This window comes from Myotis daubentonii, chromosome 6 (assembly GCF_963259705.1).
Source record: "Myotis daubentonii chromosome 6, mMyoDau2.1, whole genome shotgun sequence".
Classification (NCBI taxonomy): Eukaryota; Metazoa; Chordata; class Mammalia; order Chiroptera; family Vespertilionidae; genus Myotis; species Myotis daubentonii.
The window spans coordinates 95,962,711-95,970,036 of NC_081845.1; positions in this window are offsets into that span (position 1 = coordinate 95,962,711).

Below are 7,326 nucleotides of genomic sequence, written 5' to 3' on the forward strand. Positions count from 1 at the left end.
TCCTGAGCCGTGATAAAATCACCTTCTCCTAATATCATGTCTAGGGTTATTCCTCCTCTGGAATTTTTGCTAGTGGCTACGGCTCTCTTAGCAAGATCATCATATTCAGTTTTCCATAATAAGTAATCGCCTCCTGAGAGACAGGCTTTACAAACCTGTGACCAATCATAAGGAGTCATCCATTTACTGGCTAGGGCTTCTAACAAGGTTTGTGTGTAAAGAGCTAGAGGTCCATATTCAGAGCAGGCCGATTTTAATTCTTTAAGTATTTTTTAAGGTATAGGCTCCTAGGTGGGGTTTTCGTCCCCCTCACTCTCATACACAACTGGGAAGCAGAGTGAGAATTCAAGATCTCCATTAGATTCAGCTTCTCTTATCACCCTTTGAAATTTAGACATGGAGCTCATAGGAGCCGGAGGACCTGGTTTAGGCTTCCTTTCTAATTTAGGGAGCCTGTTTTGAATGGGAGGGCCACTCTCCTCTCTACTGACTGGAAAGGACCAAGGGTCATGTTTGTGATATTTATTCTCCTTCCAATCAGTAGGCATAGCTAAATTGCTCTTAGATTGGGCTGGAGACAATAATGATGTGTCCTCTCTAGGTGGAGCCGAGGGATTATTTAAAATTTGAGAAAGTTAAACCGTTTCTGCCTCTGGTGCCAAGGTGTTACAAATTAAGTTCCAGAGGTAAAGGGTATCTGCCGGGACCTTTTCAGATCCATGGCAGCTGTAATAATTCTTTAATTGCTCTCCTACTTTAGTCCAAGTTTCTAAATTAACAGTTCCTTCCTCAGGAAGCCATGGACATACTTCTTGTATAAAACGTTCTGTCTGACTGGGAGTAACCTTAACTCCTCTGCTAGCAAGCATATGTGTTAAAAGATCAATACAGGAGTCTTTTTTCTTTGGACTCAGTATGACCCATCTTCTCAATCTAAGTTCTGTACTACTATCCACCCTCTTACTCTACTTATCCTCTATAGGGTGTTCTGCAGCACCCTATGGTGCAGTCCTATCCGTCCTGAGTGTGTGTGTGTGTGTGTGGGGGGGCTTACCTAGGGGTCCCTGTTCGGGTGCCAATTGTTGGGGTCCAACCCCAGCAGGTCCAGGGGTTTCCAAAGGTGTGGACAGAGTCGGCAAAGAAGAAATGACACGGAGACAGAGTTCAGTTGATCAGCAGCCTAGCCAAGTTCTCTAGTCAGGTTCTCCAGCCAGGTTTGGTCTTTATTGTCCTGTTACATCTGCATTTATACCAGTTGATTTTAATCCTATCCATTCTATTCCAAAGGTTAGGGCATTTTTTATCTCCCTTCCAAAGTCACTACTCTATTGTTCTGTTAAGCTACAAGGAAGTAACTGAAGGAGATTATCCTAAGTGGTTGTTCATAGTTTAAGTGATTAATTACCCTCCTGGCACTTAGTTAAGGGGTTTTATTCCCTTCCTTAGTCCTGTTAATCCCTAACTCCAGGGAAAAATCCCACCTGGGGAAACGACCATTCTCGGAGAGGTGACCTTGGTTAAAACACATAGCACTAAGAAGGGGAGCAAACATATTAAGAACAGTATGCCATATACGCCAGGTCCCTTGAAACATATGCTGTGCAGATGTTTCTTCCCTGCAGGGACTGTGTCAAGCAGCAAGGATGGACCAGCTTCTGGCACTCCCCTGCCAGCCTGATTGCCCCTAACTGCCTCTGCCTCGGCCCCCACCACCATGGCTTTGTCTGGAAGGAAGTTGGATGTCCAGAAGATTTAGGGTCAACCTGGTCTATTTAGCATAGATAAATATTCCCTTTTATTAGTATAAATAGATTACATAGGATAGAATTGCTTAAATGGGAGTGAGGAAGCCTTTTTCAGCAGGAGGAGATATTCTTGACAGACAAAAATACATAATCCCTATACCTGGACTGATAGCCAGCCATATGCACTATACTGTCAAACTGGTCATTAAAAAATTGAACTGCTTTCTTACACCTTACACCAAACAGCCATTGCCCTTAAAACCCCTCCTCAGCCCCCACCTTAGGTTCTGCCTTTGCAGTTCATCCAGATTAGGTTCTGATTGGTCGACTTCTATGCCAGTCAGTGTCAGAAGCTCTGCCTCCTAGGCAGCCATTGGCTCCTCGCAGTTCACCCAGATTAGGTTCTGACTGGTCGGTTTCTATGGCATTCAGTGTCTGGGCCTATCTTCCGGCCTTATCAGAGAGGTGGGGCTGATCAGCAGCCCCCAAAGAGGACCAGAGGAAAGAGAGGCAGGGCTGCTGCCAAGGTCCAAAGAGAAAGAGAGAGGCAAGTGCTGACCAACAGCTGCCACGGAGGCTGCGGATCAGACCTTGCCTCTCGCTCCAGGCCTCTCTCCAGGCCTGATCCGCAGCCCCCTCGGCAGTCAGTGCTGGGTCACCACGGCAACCCAGCACTGACTGCAGGACTAACTTACAGTGTTTAGTCAAGCCTTCGGTTGGTCGTTAGGGACCCTGGGTTTTCATATATAGGATTAGTTAATGAGAGAACTAGTATGATACACTAGGTAAAATGGCCTCTCTTATCCATGGTTTCACTTTCTGCAGTTTCAGTTACCTTCAGACAATTATGGTCTGAAAATATTAAATTGAAAATTTCAGAAATAAGCAATTCAAAGGATATTTTGAGAGAGAGAGAAAAGTGTGAGAGACCACATTCACATAGCTCCTATTACAGTATGTTTTATAATTGTTCTATTTTATTATTTATTATTATTATTATTAATCTCTGTGCCCAATTTATAAATTAAACTTCATCATAGGTATATATAGAAAAAAACATAGTATATATAGGGTTTGGTTTCAGGCATTCACTGGGGGGTCTTGGAACATATTGTCCATGGATAAGGGGGAGCTACTGTATAAGGAAAATCCTTTTTGTTTGTTTGTAGGTTTTTTTCAGCTTTATTTACATGTAACTGACATATAACATTGTGTAAGTTTAAGATGTACAACATGATAATTTAATACACTATATATTGTGGAGTAATTATCACAGAGCATTGGTTAACATTTCTATCATTTCATATGATAAACATTTTTTTTGGTGTGATGAGATCATTTAATATCTACTCTCTTTGCAACTTATCTACACTAATAAAAGAGAAAAATGGTAATTGGCATACGAGGCTACCCTTTTCATTGGCTAATCAGGGCTATATGCAAATTAACTGCCAACTAAGATTGGCAGTTAACTGCCAACTAAGATTGGCAGTTAACTGCCAACAAGATGGCGGTTAATTTTGCATATGTAGGCACAATGCAGGGAGGCGAAAGGGAAAGCAGGAAGAAGCCCCCTGCCACTGACGGTGATTGGAAACCCAGGGGGGAGCTAAGAGCTGGGGGGCAGGGCAAAGGCGGCCCTGGGGCCGCCTTTGCCCTGCCCCCCAGCCATGATCAGAGAATCGGGAGCCTTTGCCGCCCTGGCCAGTGATAGCAGGAAGTAGGTTTGGAGCCAGCGATGGGAGCTGGGCACGGTCGAAGCTGGCAGTCCCGGGAGCTAGGGGTCCCTTGCCTGGGCTTAAAGCGAAGCCCACGATCGCGGGGCCGCTGCAGCTGCGGGTCCCCACTGCCCGGGCCGGACGCCTCGGCCAGAGGCGTTAGGCCTGGGCAGGGGCAGAGCCTGCAACCGTAGGGAGCTGGGGGTCCCCTGCCCAGGCCTGACGCCTCTGCCAGAGGCCTCAGGCCTGGGTGGGGGGTGGAGCCGGGGATTGGGGGGATATGATGGTCCCCTTGCCCAGGCCTGAAGCCTGGGTCAGAGGCATCAGGCTTGGGCGGGGGGTGGAGCAAGCGATTAGAGGGAGATGGGGGTCCCCTGCCCAGGCCTGATGCCTGGGCCAGAGGCATCAGGCCTGGGCTGGGGGCAGAACCAGTGATGGGGGGAAATGAGGGTTCCCTGGGCACGGGTCGATCCTGTGATTGGAGGGTGATGGGGGTCAACGCCTGAGAGCTCCCAGTATGTGAGAGGAGGCAGGCTGGGCTGAGGGACACTCCCCCCCACACACACCCAGTGCACGAATATCGTGTACCGGGCCCCTAGTAGTATATAAAAAATATTGTTAACTATACTATGCTTAGATTCCCAAGAACATATTCATTGCACAAGTGGAAGTTTATACCCTTTATTTGAGAAGGATGGTCATGAATTATTTTTTAAAGGTTTAGCAGAATTCACTAGTTATACCATCTGGGCTTTTCTTTGCTAGGAGGATTTTTAAAAATATTTTTATTGATTTCAGAAAGGAAAGGAAAGGGAAAGAGAAATAGAAACATTAATGATGAGAGAGAATTATTGATTGGCTGCCTCCTGCACATGCCCTACTGGGGATCAAGCCCACAACCCAGGCATGTGCCCTGACCAGAATTGAACCTGGGACCCTTCAGTCTGCAGGCTGATGCTCTATCCACTGAGCCAAACCACTTAGGGCTGCTAGGAGGTTTTGATTACTGATTCAATTTCTTTACTTATTGCTCTACTCAGATTTTCTATTTCTTCAAGATTCAGTCTTGGTAGTTGTATGTTTTCAGCAATTTTTATAATTCTTCTAGGTTAATAAATTTGTTGGTATATAATTATTAATAGTAGTCTCTTAGGATATTTTGAATTTCTGTGGTTTTAGTTGTAATGTTTCCTCTTTTGTTTATAATTTTACTAATGAGTCATCTCTCTTTTTTTCTTAATGTTATTAAAGATTTGTTAATTTTGTTTGTCTTCTCTTAACCTTAGTTTTGACGATCTTTTCTATTGTCTTACAAACCTCTATTTTATTTGGTTCCACTCTGGCTTTTGTTATTTTCTCTTTTGTACTAACTTTGGACTTAGTTTGTTCTTCTTTTTCTATCCCCTTGTTGTATACTTAGTTTGTGTGTGTGTGTGTTTTCAGATCTTTGTTTTTCTTTCTTTCTTTTTTTTTTAATATATTTTATTGATTTTTTACAGAGAGAAAGGGAGAGAGATAGAGAGTTAGAAACATCGATGAGAGAGAAACATCAATCAGCTGCCTCCTGCACATCTCCTACTGGGGATGTGCCCGCAACCCAGGTACATGCCCTTGACCGGAATCGAACTTGGGACCTTTCAGTCCGCAGGCCGACGCTCTATCCACTAAGCCAAACCGGTTTCGGCATTTGTTTTTCTTTTTTGATAACTTTTTAAAAAATATAATTGATTTTTTACAGAGAGGAAGGGAGAGGGATAGAGAGTTAGAAACATCGATGAGAGAGACACATCGATTAGCTGCCTCCTGCACACCTCCTACTGGGGATGTGCCTGCAACCAAGGTACATGCCCTTGACCGGAATGGGACCTGGGACCTTTCAGTCTGCAGGCTGATGCTCTATCCACTGAGCCAAACTGGTTAGGGCACTTTCTGTTTTTCTTAATGTAGGCATTTATCACTATAACCTTCCTCTTAGGACTGCTTTTGCTTCATCCCATAAGTTAACGTGCTGTATTTCCATTTTCATTTGTCTGAAGACATTTTATGATTGGAATAAAATAATTTATTCTTTGATTTTGATTTCTTCTTTGACCAACTGGTTGTTCAGGAGTGTGTTGTTTAATTTCCACATATTTGTGAATTTTCCAACATTCCTTCTGTATTTTAATTCTAGTTTTATACCACTGTAGTTAGAAAAGATAGTTGATATGATTTCAATCCTCTTATTTTTTTAAGACTTGTTTTGTGACCATTATAACATTTTCTCTATCTTGGAGAATGTTATGTTTGCACTTGAAAAGAATGAGCATTCTACTGGATAGGATTTCTTTTGAATGAAATTTCTGTATGTCTATGTTAGGTCTATAAATACTAAAGAATAGTTCAGGTAAATTATTTTCTTATTGAATTTAATTTTTATGACATACCCATTGTTCAAAGTACTATTATTATACTCTTGTCTATATAGCCTATCACAGTGATGGTGAACCTTTTGAGCTTGGCGTGTCAGCATTTTGAAAAACCCTAACTTAACTCTGGTGCCCTGTCACATATAGAAATTTTTTGATATTTGCAACCATAGTAAAACAAAGACTTATATTTTTGATATTTATTTTATATATTTAAATGCCATTTAACAAAGCAAAATCAACCAAAAAAATGAGTTCGTGTGTCACCTCTGACACGCGTGTCATAGGTTTGCCATCACTATCAGGATCTATTAGTGTTTGCTTAATATATTTAGGTGCTCCAGTGTTGGATGCATATCTCTCTATATAAAAGGCTAATGTGCAAAATGTCCCCTTGGAAGTTCGACCAGGAGACTGGGAGTTCGATTGCTCGCTATGACATGTGCTGACGACCAGGGAGCGGCGCAGAACATGGCAGGCAACCAGTGGCGGTGGCAGGGGACTGAGGGAACGAGGGAAGGATGAGGCAGGGAGACGGGGAGGCAGGCAACCTGTCCAGCCATAATGGCTGGCCAGTCCAAGGGACCCTACCCATGCATGAATTTTGTGTACCAGGCCTCTAGTTTATTCTTAATTATATATCCCTTGATAAATTGATTCCTTTATCATTATATAACTAGAGGCCCAGTGCACAAAAATTTGTGCACTCGGAGGGGTCCCTCAGCCCTGCCTGTGCCCTCTCGCAGTCTAGGAGCCCTCGGCGGATGACAACCTGCTGGCTTAGGCCCACTCCCCAGGAGATTGGGCCTAAGCTGGCAGTTAGACATCCCTCTGGCAGCCTGGGAGCCCTTGGGGGATGTCCACTCGCCAGCAGGGAGCAGGCCTAAGCTTCAGTCAGACATCCTTAGGGCTCCTGAGGAAGTGGGAGAGGCTCCCACCACCACCGCTGTACTGGAAGCCATAAGCCTGGCTTGTGGCTGAGCAGAGCTCCCCCTGTGGGAATGCACTGACCACCAGGGGCAGCTCCTACATTCAGCGTCTGCCCCCTGGTGGTCAGTGTGTGTCATAGTGACCAGTCATTCCCAGTCGTTCTGCTGTTAGGGTCAATTTGCATCTTACCCTTTTATTATATAGGATAGAGGCCTGGTGCATGGGTGGGGGCCGGCTGGTTTGCCCTGAAGGGTGTCCCTGAGGCTGGCCACGGCCCCTTCAGGGTGGGGGTCCCCACTGGGGTTCCTGGCCAGCCTGGGTGAGGGGCTTATAGCTGTTTTCAGGCTGTCTACAGCCCCTTCAGGGTGGGGGTCCGTACTGGGGTGCCTGGCCAGTCTGGGTGAGGGGCTGATGGCTGTTTGCAGGCTGGCCACGGCCCCCAGCCACCCAAGCTCCCAGTGGAGGCTGGCTGGAAGCAGGTATCTGGGATTTATTTATCTTCTATAATTGAAACTTTGTTGTCTT